The sequence below is a fragment of the Theropithecus gelada genome, chromosome 1 (genome assembly GCF_003255815.1).
Source record: "Theropithecus gelada isolate Dixy chromosome 1, Tgel_1.0, whole genome shotgun sequence".
In the NCBI taxonomy this organism is placed as follows: Eukaryota; Metazoa; Chordata; class Mammalia; order Primates; family Cercopithecidae; genus Theropithecus; species Theropithecus gelada.
In genome coordinates, this window is record NC_037668.1 from 104,633,746 (window position 1) to 104,648,997 (window position 15,252).

Here is a 15,252-nt window from a genome sequence, read left to right on the forward strand (position 1 = left end):
GAGCATGACCTAGGCCTCTGGTGAGAGTCATCCCATGGCAGAAAGCAGAAGCAGGAAGTGGGCATGCTAAAGAGAAAGCATGAGGAGCTGGCTCCCTTTTAAAACAACCCTCTCTCTCTGTAATTAACCTACTCCCTTAGAGATGATATTAATCTTCATGAAGGCTCTGCTCTCATGACCCAGTTACCTCCTATTAGGCCTCACCTCTGAGCATTGTTGCATTGGGGATTAAGTTTCCAACACATGGATTTGTGAGACACATAAAAATAGAATACTTCCCAGCACCCAAAATTTATGTCCTTCTCATAATGCAAAATACATTCATTCCATCCCAATAGCCCTCAAATCTGAACTCATTCAGTTTCAACTCAAAAGTCTAATGACTCATTCAAATCAGATATAGGTGAAACTGAAAGCATGATTCACCTTGAAGCAAGGACTCTCCAGCTGTGAGCGTATAGAATCAAAACAAGTTATCTACTTCCAAAATACAATACTGAGACAGGCACAGGACACACATTTCCATTCCAAAAGGGAGAAATGGGCCAGAAAAGAGGGATAATTCATTACCAAGTAAGTCTGAAATGCAGCAGGGAAAACAACATTAAATCTAAAAGCTGAAGAATAATCTCTTTTGATTCCATGTCCCACATCCTGGACACACTGAGGAGTTGGGGATTGGGTACCCAAAACCTCAGATAGTCTCACCCTAAGGCTTCACTGGGCTCAGTCCACTCAGTAGCTCTCATCAGTTAGAGCTGTATGGTGGTGGCCCTACATTTCTGTGGTTTTGGCAGTGGTGCTGACCCTACAGAACCTCTGGGCATTGCCCTAGTCGGGGACTCCTTGTGTCTGCTTTGCCCCTGTGGCATGTCTCTGCCTAGGCCCCCAGGCTATCTGCAACATTATTTGCAATCCAGATGGAGGAAGCTATGCCTACAGAATTAGTATCATATGAACACTGCCAAGGTTTACAGCTTGTATCTTCTTGAGCAGCAGGTTGAGCCACATCTAAGCCTGCTAGAGATGCAGCTAGAACAGCCAAAGAGTGCTTTATCAGAATGTGGGGAGCAAAGTCTTGAGATATCCCTGGCCAGCAAGCTCTTGAAGGTCTTCCTAGATGCATTTCCCAAAAGCATTCTACCCTCTTAGAGGTCTGAGCCTATAATAGAAGGGCAGCCTGGAAGATCTTAGAAATGCCTTCAGGATCTTTCTCTCCTTGTCTTTACAAATAGCACCTGACTTCCTTCCACCCATATTAATCTCTTTAACAGAAGGTCACTTGGTCATACAAAAGTTTTCCAAACTTTTCTGTTCTGCTTCTTTTTTAATTAAAATGTTGCCTTTATGTTATTTTTTTCTCTTGCATGTCACTGTATGGGTCAAAAGTAACGATGCAGCAGTCAGAGTGCTTGGCTGATCTGGTATCTTTTCCACTAGATAGTCTAGCTCATCATATTCCAGCTCTTAAGTTCTGTATTTCATGAAGTCTTAGGACACAGACACAATTCAGCCAAGTTCTTTGCTACTTTATAACAAGATGGCCTTTAATCTAGTTTCCAACACCTTGTTCCTCATTTCTGTCCGAGACTTCATCAGAAAGACCTTTACTGTCCATAATAGTTCTACCAGCATTCTGGTCATAACCTCTTAAATTATCTATAAGTAGATTCAGGCTCTCTCTAGTTCTAGTGTATTCTGAGCCCTCACCAGAATTGCCTTTAACACTTTATTCACTGCAGTATGGGTGTTTTCTAGCTTGTTCCTCCAAATTCTTTCATCCTCTACCCGTTATCCAGTTCCAAAGCCACTTAACATTCTCAGGTATTTGTTAGAGTAACAACCCACTTGTAGATACCAAATGTTTTATTTTAGTCTATTTTCTGTTCTATAACAGAATACCCAAGACAGGATAGTTTATAGAGAACAGACATTTCATTGGCTCATGGTTTTGGAGGCTTGGAAGTCCAAGAGCATCTAGCAAGGGTCATCCATGGTGGAAGGGCTGAAGGTGGAAGTGAGCATGCAAAAGAAAAAGCATGGGCGGACCTCTTTTTATAACAACCCACTCTTTTTATAACTAGCCCACTACTTCAGTGACAATATTAATCCACTCATGAGGACTCCACCCTCCTGACACAATCACCTCTTGTGAGTCCCCGCCTCCCAATACTGTTACATTGAAAATCAAGCTTCCAAACCATGAATACAGGGGACACATTCAAGCTGTAGCACCATCTCTTCCTAGAAGATGTAAAAAAGCCTTCTCAATAAGACACTTAAATCTGAGAAAAGATATGTGAATTCTATACACTCAGTAAAAAGGATGGGATAGAATTCTGATGCCTTCACTTTCTACCTTGATGTTTATTAGCAAATCCATATTTACCTTATGTCAAGATTGATCATGTACCAAAATAACCAAAATACGCAAAGTTGTAATAAATCAAGTATATAGTCTGAACAGAATGAATCCAGTTAGAAATAACCTTATGTAGTTGACTTTGCAAGGAAAACCGAAATCATTAAGGGGAAAGGGGGACTTTGAAAAGTGTGCAAATAACCTTTAAAAATAATACAAGTTAAGTATCCCTAATACAAAAATCTGAAATCTGAAATGCTCCAAAATCGGAAACTTTTTGAAAGTTGACATGATGATCAAAGAATAAGCTCATTGGAGCATTTTGATTTCAGATATTCACATTTGGAGTGCTGCACCAGTAAGTAAAATGCAGATATTTAAAAATGTAAACTTTTAAACATTTTTGATCCCAAGCATTTTGGATAGGGGATATTCAAATTGATTACACTTTTACAGTAGAGGTCATGGTGGTGAAAGGAAGTAAAGAAGAATGAGGAGGAATGAATAAAAGTGTATTAATTCAATCTTTATTGACAGTTAAAGAGTTAAAATCTGTTGCTAAATGTGAATTGTTTGTAATTTAGCTTCCCAAACAGGAAAAAACACATTGTGAATTGAGAATCCCAGACATACTGGCACTGGATAGGTGCTGAGATGATGGAAAGACAGAAGGAATGAGAAATGCGTTCAAGTTTTAAAAATTGATATGATGTCAGTAATACTGTTTCCAGAAATGCATAACTCACAGGTTAGAAAAAAGAAGAAGAAAAAACTAAAATGGCATTTTAAACTTAGGTTGAAACGTGTACATCAATGTGTATAGAGAGGAAATTATAAGAATTCAAAAAAGACAAATATCTTTTTGATATTTGATATTCTAAATTAATAATATTTATTAGACACCAACCATTCATTTACTTATTCAACAAATATTTACTAAATGACAGTTGAAAGTTTAAGTAAAAATAATTTGGGACTTTTTTAAAAGTAGGAAACCATATTTCGAATTAGTACTCAAGCCTGGTGCCAGGTTATCTATATCACAGCTGGAATGTGGCAAAGGGATAGAGGAAAAAATAAAATAGCTTCAAATCTCCACCACCTACGGCTAAAATAAAGTTGAGATTTCCTTTCTGGCTTTAATGATAGAAAGTATTCCTGACTTATGGATACAAAGTGACAATTCAGAACTCTTGACAGAAAGAAGAAAGTTAAGTTTAGAATATATTATAAGTAACGATTTCAGAAACTTCTCTCATGACCTCTATCAAATGAAAAACTTGATGGAAAGCAGAGGTATGAAACTGAATAAAAAATAAGAGACCCAACCAAAACAAAAGATAGGAAAATAACCTTAGGTGAATTATTTCTTATTGCACTTATTAATGTTGGGTAGCTGTTAGTTTACTTTCTCCATCCAACATACATTCTTTTCTTTTCTTTCTTTCTTTTTTTTTTTTTTTTTTTTTTTATGAAGTCTCACTCTTGTCACCCAGGTTGGAGTGCAACGGCGTGATCTCGGCTCACTGCAGCCTCTGTCTCCTGGGATCAAGCTATTTTCCTGCCTCAGCCTCCTGAGTAGCTGGGATTACAGGCACCTGCCACCACGCCCAGCTAAATTTGTATGTTTTAGTAGAGACGAGGTTTCACCATGTTGGCCAGGCTGGTCTCAAACTCCTGGTCTCAGGCGATTTCCCCCACCCCCAGCCTCCCAAAGTGACGTTCTTTTCTTTCTCTGTTCATCTAGTAACAAAATATAGTCATAAAAGTGGTTCTATAATCCAGAAAGGGTTAAACTTACTATAGCATATTGACCATGGGGATCGGTTGGAATAGGCTTCTATCCCAAGCATGGACAGTCAGATCTCTTCCCTGTGATGGATGTATAGATTCTTGAAGGAAGAACTGGCTCTTCCCAGTGATATTACTATGAAGATATGTTAACAGTCTATCTGGCCAACAGCTATCTTACCCTAAATGGGAAAAACGCCTACGCTGCAAAGAAGTGAAGAGATGAAAGCTAGCTGGTGATCTTTTGAAACTCCCCCAACAAAAAATTGTAACTAATGTTTATTTAAAAATATTTTTCCCAATTATATGAGCCAATAAATGTCCCTTTTCTTTTTTGTTTCAAACAGTCTAAGAACTAAATTGGATTTTTATTATTTGGCTCTTTACTGCCAAAAGAATCTAGACTAAGAAAGTCTACCAATGATATGAGACTCCATGTTTTGAAAGTTATTGTCTACTATGTTGCATTTATTAAGAAACAAGTAATTTGTTTTTCACTTCTTATAACTGAGCAGTTTTACATCTATTCTAAACTTCTAATCAGAATGAGAAAATTAGAATTACTAATGGAATTAACAGAATTCTAGCCAAAAGGAAAGAAGTACAATGCTTTATTCACTTTTAGAATCCAATCAAAGGTAAAGCGTATGACATTTGTTATGTTTCTCAAAATATTACAATAGTTTTAGAACCTGCATGACTTCCCTTAAAGCATCCTAGATTCCAGACACTCCAGTGTAGAAACTATGCTCATAAGGACAAATGTCTCATATAGCACTTACAATATAGCAATGTCACAGATTATTTATATGTCTATCTTCTATATTAGACCTTGCAATTTTTGAAAGTAAGGATAGTGGTGCTAGCCATTCCCTAATATCTATTTTTCCCATTCTTCCATATGGCCAGAGCCTGCCTCTACTTTTTGGCTTGAACATATGGTTATGCACCTGGCAAGTGGGTATGGTCCTATCATTAAGTTGTGTTCAATGAAGTGTAAGCATGAGTCTTGTGTAAGCATGAAGCTGGAATCTCGTTAAGGTTTAGCTGGCAGGCCAGGTGTTGTGGCTCACACCTGTAATCCCAGCGCTTGGGGAGGCTGAGGCAGGTGGATTGCCTGAGGTCAGGAGTTTGAGACCAGTCTGGCCAACATGGTGAAACCATGTCTCTACTAAAAAAAAAAAAAAAAAAAAAAGCTGGGTATGGTGGTGTGCACCTGTAATCCCAGCTACTTGGGAGGCTGACGCAGGAGAATTGCTTGAACCAGGGAGGTGCAGGTTGCAGTGAGCTGAGATTGTGCCACTGCACTCCAGCCTGGGCAACAGAGCAAGATCTGTCTCAAAAAAAAAAAAAGAAAGAAAAAGAGATAGCAGTCCCATTTAAGAAGTTGGCACAATCCATCCTATCTCCTATTGATTACAGCAAAAATTCCTAGAAAAAAAATTAAAGGAACTATCTGATAACTGAAAAATAAATAATGACAGTTAGACAGTTAGAGCCTGTCCTGAATAAGTCAGGCATTATATCCGCGGACCAACCATATCAAATAATCCACTCAACTGTTGTAAAACCATTCAATCTAAGGCAGTAAGACTCTCTCCTGGATCAGATTTCTAGGACTGACTGGTTAACTGTGGGCTGAAGTATGGAGCTTTCCTTTCTGAACCTGGTTGCAGTCTCATAATCACCAGAAAGAGTTCCCTGCCCATATTTTCCTGGACTGTCCAACTGAGATTAAAACTGCTGTTTTAGAAACTGTGAGTTCCCAAATCTTCCTATCTGTTGGAATCTTAAAATCTCCTTCTGCATTGAAAAGAATAGGTCGAAATTTAGAGTTGCTTTTGTTTGGAAATAATCTTTGCCAAATCCTGTAAGCCTAATTTATCATCTTCCTGTGACTTCAACTGAAAGCAACTCAGACCTAAGCACTTTATGCAGCAATCAGAAATTACACTCCACCAATTTTCTTGAAATCCATTTCTTCATTCAATAACCATATATATTCCACAGCAAGACTTCAATCTGGAATTTGGAAGTTGGCTCTGGTTTCCTCATGTCTAGGCTGTTTATTACTGTCTTCATCATATATATCATCTCTCTCTCTCTCTTTCTCTCTCTCTTTCACACACACACACACACACACACACACACACACACACACACACACTCCTGAGAGAGACAGAGAGAGAGAGATGGAAGCAAGGGTTTTAACTTTTTTATATCCCTCTTTGCATCCACTCAGCCTTAGTATTTGCCTCGTAGTTAGTCCGTAATAAACACTACAAATATTTCTTAAATAAATAAGAATTTAAAACCTGTTATTAAGGCCGGGCACTGTGGCTCACGCCTGCAATCCCAGCACTTTGGGAGGCCAAGGCGGGCAGATCATGAGGTCAGGAGATCGAGAACATCCTGGCTAACACGGTGAAACACTGTCTCTACTAAAAGTACAAAAAATTTAGACAGGTGTGGTGGCAGGTGTCTGTAGTCCCAGCTACTCGGGAGGCTGAGGCAGGAGAATGGCGTGAACCCGGGAGGTGGAGCTTGCAGTGAGCAGAGATTGCGCCACTGCACTCCAGTCCTGGGGGACAGAGCAAGACTCCATTTCAAAAAAAAAAAAAGTTATTAAAAAGACTAGAAAAAAAGAAAAAAATATCATTATGCCAAGTAATCAAAGAAAAGGAAGAAGGAAGTAGCCAAACATTTGCAGCCGTGCATTTATCAGTTGTTTACCCCTCACTGGGCCTTTGGTCTATACACGATGATTCCTCCGGCACCATGGCTACCACTGTACTCCAGAGATCAGGCCTCTTTTCTAAAATGGATCAAAACCTGATTATAGTTTTGGATAAAAATCAGAGGAGCACTTTGAGGCCTTAAGGCTTCTGAACTCTGACAACACGAGGATGTTGGATCAAAGTGTCACCAGGAGAACACCTATTTCATGTAGAATGAATTAATCCTGGGGAGTTAAAGGTTTTCAGAATTTCTGTATCTGACTCTTCTGACATTATTTTAAAGCTTTGATGTAGTTTAGCTGGTTCACTTTTCTGAGTCTGCATTCGTTTATCACAATGATTCTTCAATAGTATTTTATGTTAGAAATTTTAACTTCTGAAAAAATTGAGTTTAGCATTATTTCTTTAAATTGAAGACATCCAATAAAAATGTATTAATTCAGCCAGTAAATATATGTATATATTGTATGTAAGGCAAGGTGTTGCAAATAAAAAGTATATATACCTACCTTCTAGGAATTTACCACCTGCTGGTGAAGATAGGATATATACATCAAAAGCTACAATTTGAAATGCACAATAAGAGTTTCTGATCCCAGTGATGGCATATTAACTTGTATAAGACTAACCTTTACTGCCAAGAACACCTGAGAAGGCTGGATAAAATATGAACCAAAAAAAATCTGTTGGAAAACACCAGGGAGCCATCAAGAAACAAGGATATTAGGCGCCAAGGTTCTCAGAGAAGGGAAGTGCAAGGAGGTGGGCCTGACATTTAGTTCTGTGTTTCCCTTTGAAGCACTTGCTGATTTGTAGGCAGCCTCCAGAGCCTGGAAAGCTAACCAACGTTTTTAGCGGTCTCATAAAGATTGGGAGCAAAACGTTCAAGTTCAAGTCCAACAAAGAAAAGAGGCTCTGGGAAACATTCACAGCTTTCGCTTAAGACCCTTGAAGGGACTACTCAATAGAAGAAAGGCTAACAAGATGTAAACTAGCCCACATGAATCAACATTCTAATCATCTCAATCTGAAATTGACCTGCCCCCAGCCTAACTGCCTGCCAAGAAAAATTAAACTCTCTCTGAAAGAAAATAATATCAGCCAGAACCAAATTATTTCTGCATTTTTTCATATATGAAAAAACCCACAAAATCTAAAAAATAAATACATAAAAATCAACTCCACAAACTAGGAGAAGAAACAAAGTAAATAGCAGACAATAAGACAATGAACATGAAGCTATGGGAAATATAAATATTGGAGTTATCATATATAAAACAAGAATTACTGTGTCTAGTACACTCAAGAAAAAAATACAGTAAGATAAACATTCAGCAGATAACTAAAAAATTAAATAGGAATTCTATAATTGAAAACTTCAAAAATTGAAAAAAAGAACCCAGTATATGAGTTTCATAGCCAACTAGACACAGCTAAAGAGAGGACTAAAGGGTGAACTAAAAGGAAGGTCAGTAGTGAATATCTAGGCTGAAGTATGAAAAAAAGACTAACATACTTGTTATTGAAGCCTTAGATGAAGTAGACAGTAAGAATGCTTATATATAGCCAAGAAATTTTCTAAAACAAGAAAGACACCAAGCCATAGATTCAAGAAGTACCTTAAATTCTAAGAAGGAAAAATATAAAGAAAACAACACTTAGACACTTCATACTACAACTGGAAAAAAACAAGTGCACAGAGAAAATCTCAAAAGCAACTAGAGGAAAAAAGATACATTAATTTCAAAGGAACAACTATTATACAGACAGCTACCTTCTCAACAGAAATGATTAAATCAGAAGATAATGTAACACTATCTCCAAAGTTGCCAACTTTGAATTTTATAACTAGCGATGATATTCTATAAATATGAAGTCAACACAAAGAAATTTTCACAGAAATTAATTTTTCACCAGTAAACCTGGGTTGAAATAAATGTCACATAATATCATAAGGCATAAGGTAACATGCCACAACTGGAAACAATGAAATATAGGAAGCAGTAAAGAGTAATTGAAAGAATACATATGTAAGCAAATATTAAATGCATAAAACAATAGAAATGATAAATTGGTAGAGTTTTAAATATATGTTCAACAGAAATATGACATAGTAACTAGAAGGCATGAGTAGGGTAAACAAAGTTAAAGTTTTCCAAATTCCTTATATCATCCAGGAAATGGTAAAAGTACAAATTTATGCTAGATTTTAAAGTCAAACATTAATTGTAAACTTGAGGTAACCACTAAAAAAAAATAAAAGATTAAACACCTTACAAGCTATCCAAAATGGTAAAATGTAATAATAGGTAGTAATACTTAATCCAAAAGTAATTGTTAATCCAGTGAAGTATAGATGAAGAAATGTACAATAAATGGGACAAATACTATCAAAACGGTAAGATGGCAGGTTCAAATATATATCACTATATCGAGGAAATAAATGAAATAGGCTACATGACAAATAATGACATACACAAAATACTCTTTTTATAGGAGATACGCCTTAAAGATAAATATACAGAGTAGTTGAACATAGAAAAAAAAAAAACAGATAAACCATGCAAACACCAGTCAAGAGACAGCTGATATATCAGGACAAATATCAAAGTAGACTTGAAGGCAAAAAAAGAATTACTTTTTCATGATAAAATGGCCAGTCTATGAAACAGATATAACAGTTTTAAATTTGTATTCACCTAATAACAGAGCCTCAAAATAAATATGCAGAGTGAAAACTGACAGTAATAAAATGAGAAGTGAACAGGTTCACAATCCTACTGAGAGGTTTTAACAAACTATGCTCAGTAACATAGAAAATGCAATTGAAAAATCAACGTAGCCAAAAGTTGGTTATTTTAAAAAACAAATATCAATAGGCTGTTTTGATTTGTGAGTCTTATCAAGGAATAGAAGACACAAATTGCCAGCATCAAAGATTAAAAGTGGATGACACTGCAGATCTTACAGATAGTAAAAAGTTAATTAAAGAATTTTATGAGCATATTAATTCCTATATATTAAACATTTAAGATTACATGGACAAATTTCCACCAAATGATAATTTACCAGGGATCTTGAGCCCCCTTACCCCCTCACCACAGAAAGAAAATATAAAAGAGCATTCAGAGGGTGAAGAGAGAATTTGGAGGAAAGATTGTGAAGAAATTTCTTTGGTGAAAACTATTGCCCTGTTTGCGTTCTACCTTCTAATCCTAACCCCAGTAAGAAACATCTTAGGAGAACTTTGACACTGATTTTCTGAAGTGGAAAAAAATGGAGAACTGGTGCCTGACTCCTATAGTGTGGATATTTTTCCCCACCCAAATCTCAGGTTGAAATATAGTCCCCATTGTTGGAGGTTGGGGCTAGCGGGAGGTGTTTGGATCATGGGGGCAGATCCCTCATGAATGGGTTGGGCCATCTCCTTGGTGCTAAGTGAGCTCTCTGAATTCCCAGGAGATCTGGTTGTTTAAAAGTGTGTGGTACATCCCTTCCCCCTAAACCCCTCTCTCTCTTGCTCCTGCTCTGGCCGTGTGATGATCCTGCTCTGCTTCACCTTCTTTCATAAGTAAAAATTCCCTGGGACCTCCCCAGAAGCACATGCCAGTGTTCTGCTTCCTGTACAGCCTGCAAAACTGTAAGCCAATTAAATCTCTTTTCTTATAAGTTATCCAGTCTCAGGTATTACTTTATAGCAATACAAGAACAGCCTTTACACTGACCCACCCAAGAAAAAAAGGTGTGGACTAGAGTCCAATTCCTAGTGGAAAGATCTGGAGGATGAAAGAAAGACTCCCTGCCTTCTTTGGTGGCAGGACCATGAAAGCAAATTTCTACAGTGATATGGCTCCACTCCCACAGCTTCTCAGAGCAAGGGGCCCACATCAGCCAGGTCTGGAGAACTGCAGGAGAAAGGGATTGTCTTAGTCTGCTCTCATGCTGCTTATAAAAACCTACCTGAGACTGGATAATTTACAAAGAGATTTAATTGACTCACAGTTCATCATGTCTGGGGAGGCCTCAGGAAACTTAAAATCATGGTGGAAGGGACAGCAAAAAGGTCCTTCTTCACATAGCAGCAGCAAGGAGAAGTGCCAAGCAAAAGGGGGAAAAGAACCTTATAAAACCATCAGATCACATGAGAACTCACTCATTCTCATGAGAACAGCATGAGGATAACCACCCCATAATGAAATTACCTCCCATTGGGCCCCTCCCATAACATGTGGGGATTATGGGAACTTCAATTCAAGATTTGGGTGAAAATCCGTAACAGGGATTCTGTAGAGAACCTTTGAAGAGTTCCATAAGAAAGAGGGCTAGTTGGTTCACATCTCCAAAGCCAACAGACCCGGAAGTCATACAGCCAAGTAAGAACAGGTTTATTCCCTTACACTTCCTCCGTTCACACAGCCAACCCCAAGACCCCACTTGGAGTCAAATGGCAAGGAAAATGGGAGAGGAAGTTAGCTGAAGAACAGTAGTGAGTAGAAGGATCTAACCTGAAGCCAGGAAGAAGATCTGGGGAATCAGAGGAGATGTGATTGCTAAATAATATTTAGATCATTGACTGTTACATAAGACAAAATATTTTAATTTCTTAATTGAAGCTTATTTTAGACATAGGTGACCAGATTATATTACCTCAAAAAGAACAGAAAAGTTGGTGCCTGTCAAAGTCTTTATCTTGAGACAGAGGGAAAAATCACCTCCATTTAATAAAGTTTAAAGAGATTTTAGGAGACACAAGTGTGTGCTGATCATAATTTTAAATTGCTTGTTAAATATAATAGTCACAGAGGATGATGATGACAGATAGGATGGAAGAAAATGTAGAAACCTCAATGCTCTGTGCATGGTGAGTTACCTATAACAAACAGGTAACAAAAATTAGAAGTAGTCAGGGATAGTCAAATGACATGAACTTCACAGAAAGAATAAATTTTGCCAAAGTGTTGAAGAATAGTAGAGTGGTACCATATGAAGGCCAGCTCCACCTCCCAATCAAAAGTTCAGTGGAGAATAGTGGCAGGGGCACATAGAAAGGAGAGGGAAAATGAGCAGCATCTGGCAGCCCATGGCTATACTTATCCATCCAACCCTTTCTGTGGTTTTCAAAAGACCTTGCCCTTTAATCTAAAATTGGTATCTGTGCTGGAAGCCTGTGTGGGATGAAATTAGTAAGCTGAGAACCTACATGGGTTCCAGGTCTGAACTTTTCAGTCAGCCCCAACCTCTGTGGCCAATCTGTTGACCTGGCTTCAGGCCAAGTCCTGATTCCCACTCACTCATCCTGGGATTAGGTCCCTGTCCTAAAATGCTGCACGATTGCAAATTCCTCTCAAGACATTACCGTGGCATTACTGTCAGCCATCTTTATTTTCTTTGGAAGAACCCTCTGAAGTACAACTTAGATATCACCAGACACTAAGAGCTGGCACAGCCAGAAATCTTTACTACCAGGTTCTGAGTTCTTCACAGATGGAACTCCTTAGAAAATAATATGGCCCCAAATTGGATTAGACTTGGCTTGGGACCAGGTGATTTGTGACCTTCCCTAAGGAAGGCTCTCTCTTGGATTGCTCAGTTTCCTTATCCTTCCCCTATGTCACCCTTAGCTCATAGTCCCCACTCCTTCCCCATGGGAATTGTTGCCATGCAAATAAATACCATGACTTCCCCCCAGAAAAACACAAGAAAATCTTTGTGGACAGGAGGAAGTGACCCTGCAGTTAATGTAAAAAATTGACAGGAGCTCTCTAAGGAAAGATGATGGATGAGTACAGGAGATTCTCAAGCACAAGTACCTAGGAGGTGTTAAACAGTTGTTTAATTTATAATTTATTAAACTTTACATTTATGTGCCCTGCACTTTTTGTATGGGTATTTTATTTAACAATAAAATATAGTTCATGGCGGAAAGGAAGATCAGGAGAAGAATAGTTGATGAAAGTAAGGGATGGGAAAGATAAGTGATGAGTTTAAGGGAGGAGAAGGTACTACTAATAAGTAAAGGAAATAAGAGGAGCAAGAACTTTAAAAGTGTCTATTATTTCAAGTATAAAGATTTCTGGGTCCTCTCTTTTAATCCTCATGTTAATTTTGTGCTGTAAGTGCTATTATTACCCATTTACAAATGAAGAAAATGAGGTTCAGAGAGGTTAAGTATGTTGCTCAAGGACACAATGCTAATAAGCAACTAAATAAAATTGTATTCCAGGCCTGGCTGACCACAAAGACTGAGCTCTTTTCAAGTTATCAGAAAGCTTAAAGTCTTCAGGGAGAAGTAAGAAGGCAGTTGGAGGGGCATAGGAAAATCAAGCTAGAACTTTGGCGCAAAGTTGTTTCAACAGCCCAGTGTATCACAGCCACAGTCCAGAGTATCCTGTAGGCTTCTTATTTTCTCAGGTGCTGGTTCTCCTGCTTCAAATGCTCAGGCTTGCCAGAGTCTGAGAGCTATTACCACCGTATGATCACAAGAAGACTTGCAGTATGTAAAAGATGGGTGAAGCAGCAAAGGGAATGGGAATTGCAGACAACCTGAGAATAATGTTCAATAGGTAAGCAAAGCAGAGGGTCAAGAGGCAGGGACTAGTACTTAGGTATAAATCTAAAAAAACATGTTCAAGATCTATATGATGAAAACTGCACAACTCTGATTAAAGAAATCAAAGAAAGACTAAATTAACGGAGAAATTATTCCATGTTCACAGATACGATGACCCAACAGTGTCAAGATGTCTGTTCTTTCAACTTGATACATAGATTCAATGAAATCTCCCCAATTGATAGTTTGTGGATATCAACAGAATAATTCCAAAGTTTATATGAAGAAGCAAAAGACTTAGAATAGTCACCATGATATTGAGTTAAAGGAACAAAGTTGAAGCACTGACATTACCCAACTTCAATACTTACTATAAGGCTACAGTAATCAACATTGTCTAGTGTTGGTAAAAATAGACAAAGAGAATAGAACAGAATAGAGAGTCCAGAAATAGGCCCACATAAATATATTCAACTGATCTTTGACAAAGGAACAAAGGCAACACAAAGAAGGAAAGAAAGTCCTTTGAACAAATGGTGCTGGAACAACTGGACATTTACATGCAAAAAAAATCAATCTAGACACAAGCCTTACACCCTTCACATAAAATAACTCAAAATGAATCACAAGCCTAAATGTGGAATGAAAAACTATAAAACTCCTAGAACATAATATAGGAGAGAATCTAGATGACCTTGGATTTGGCAATGATCTTTTTGACATAACACCAAAGGTACACTTCATGAAAGGAAGAATGAATAAGATGGACTTTATTAAAGTTAAAATTTCTGCTCTGTGAAAGACACTTTCAAGAGAATAAAAAGACAAGCCACAGATTAGGAGAAAATATTTGTAAAAGACACATCTTCTAAAGGATTGTTATCTAAGATACAGAAAGAACTTTTAGAAGTCTACAATAAGGAAACAAAAAACAAATGAAAAAAATGAACCAAAGCCCTTAACAGACACCTTGCCAAAGAAGATATGCAGATGGTAAATAAGCATATGAAAATATGTTCCACATCTTATGTCATCAGGGAAAGGCAAATCAAAACAACAAGACACGACTCATAGTGGTACACTTATTAGAATGATCAAAATTCAGAAGACAGACACTAAATTCTGGGAAGGATTTTGAGCAACAGGAACTCTCATTCATTGCTGTTTGGAATGCAAAATAGTATAGCCACTTTGGAAGATAGTTTAGTGGTTTCTTACAAAGTAATATGCTTCTATCACACAATCCAGCAATCATGCTTCTTGGTATTTACCCAGGTTGAAAACTATGTCCACATAAAAACTTACACATGGATTTTTATAGCAGCTTTATGTATAATTGTCAAAACTTGGAAGATGCCTAGACATCCTAGGTGAGTGGGATAAACTGTGGTACATCCATACAATGGAATTTTATTCAGCACTAAAAAGACATGAATTATCAAGCCATGAAAAGGCACGGAAGGACCTTAAATGCAAATTATTAAGTGAAAGAAACAAATCTGAAAAGTCTACATGACGTGTGATTCCAAATGTATGACGTTCTGGAAAAGGCAAAACTATGAAGACAGTAAAAAGATGAGTGGTTTCCAAGGGTTAAGGAGAAAGAGGGACAAGTAAGTGGAGCACAAAGGATTTTTAGGGCAGTGAAGCTACTGTACATGATATTATAATAGTGAAGGCACGTCATGGTACATTAGTCCAAATCCACAAAATGTACACCACCAAGAGTGAATCCTAATGTAACCTATGGACTCTGGGTAATAATGATGTTAACAAATGTACCATTCTAGTAGGGAATGTTGATAATGGTA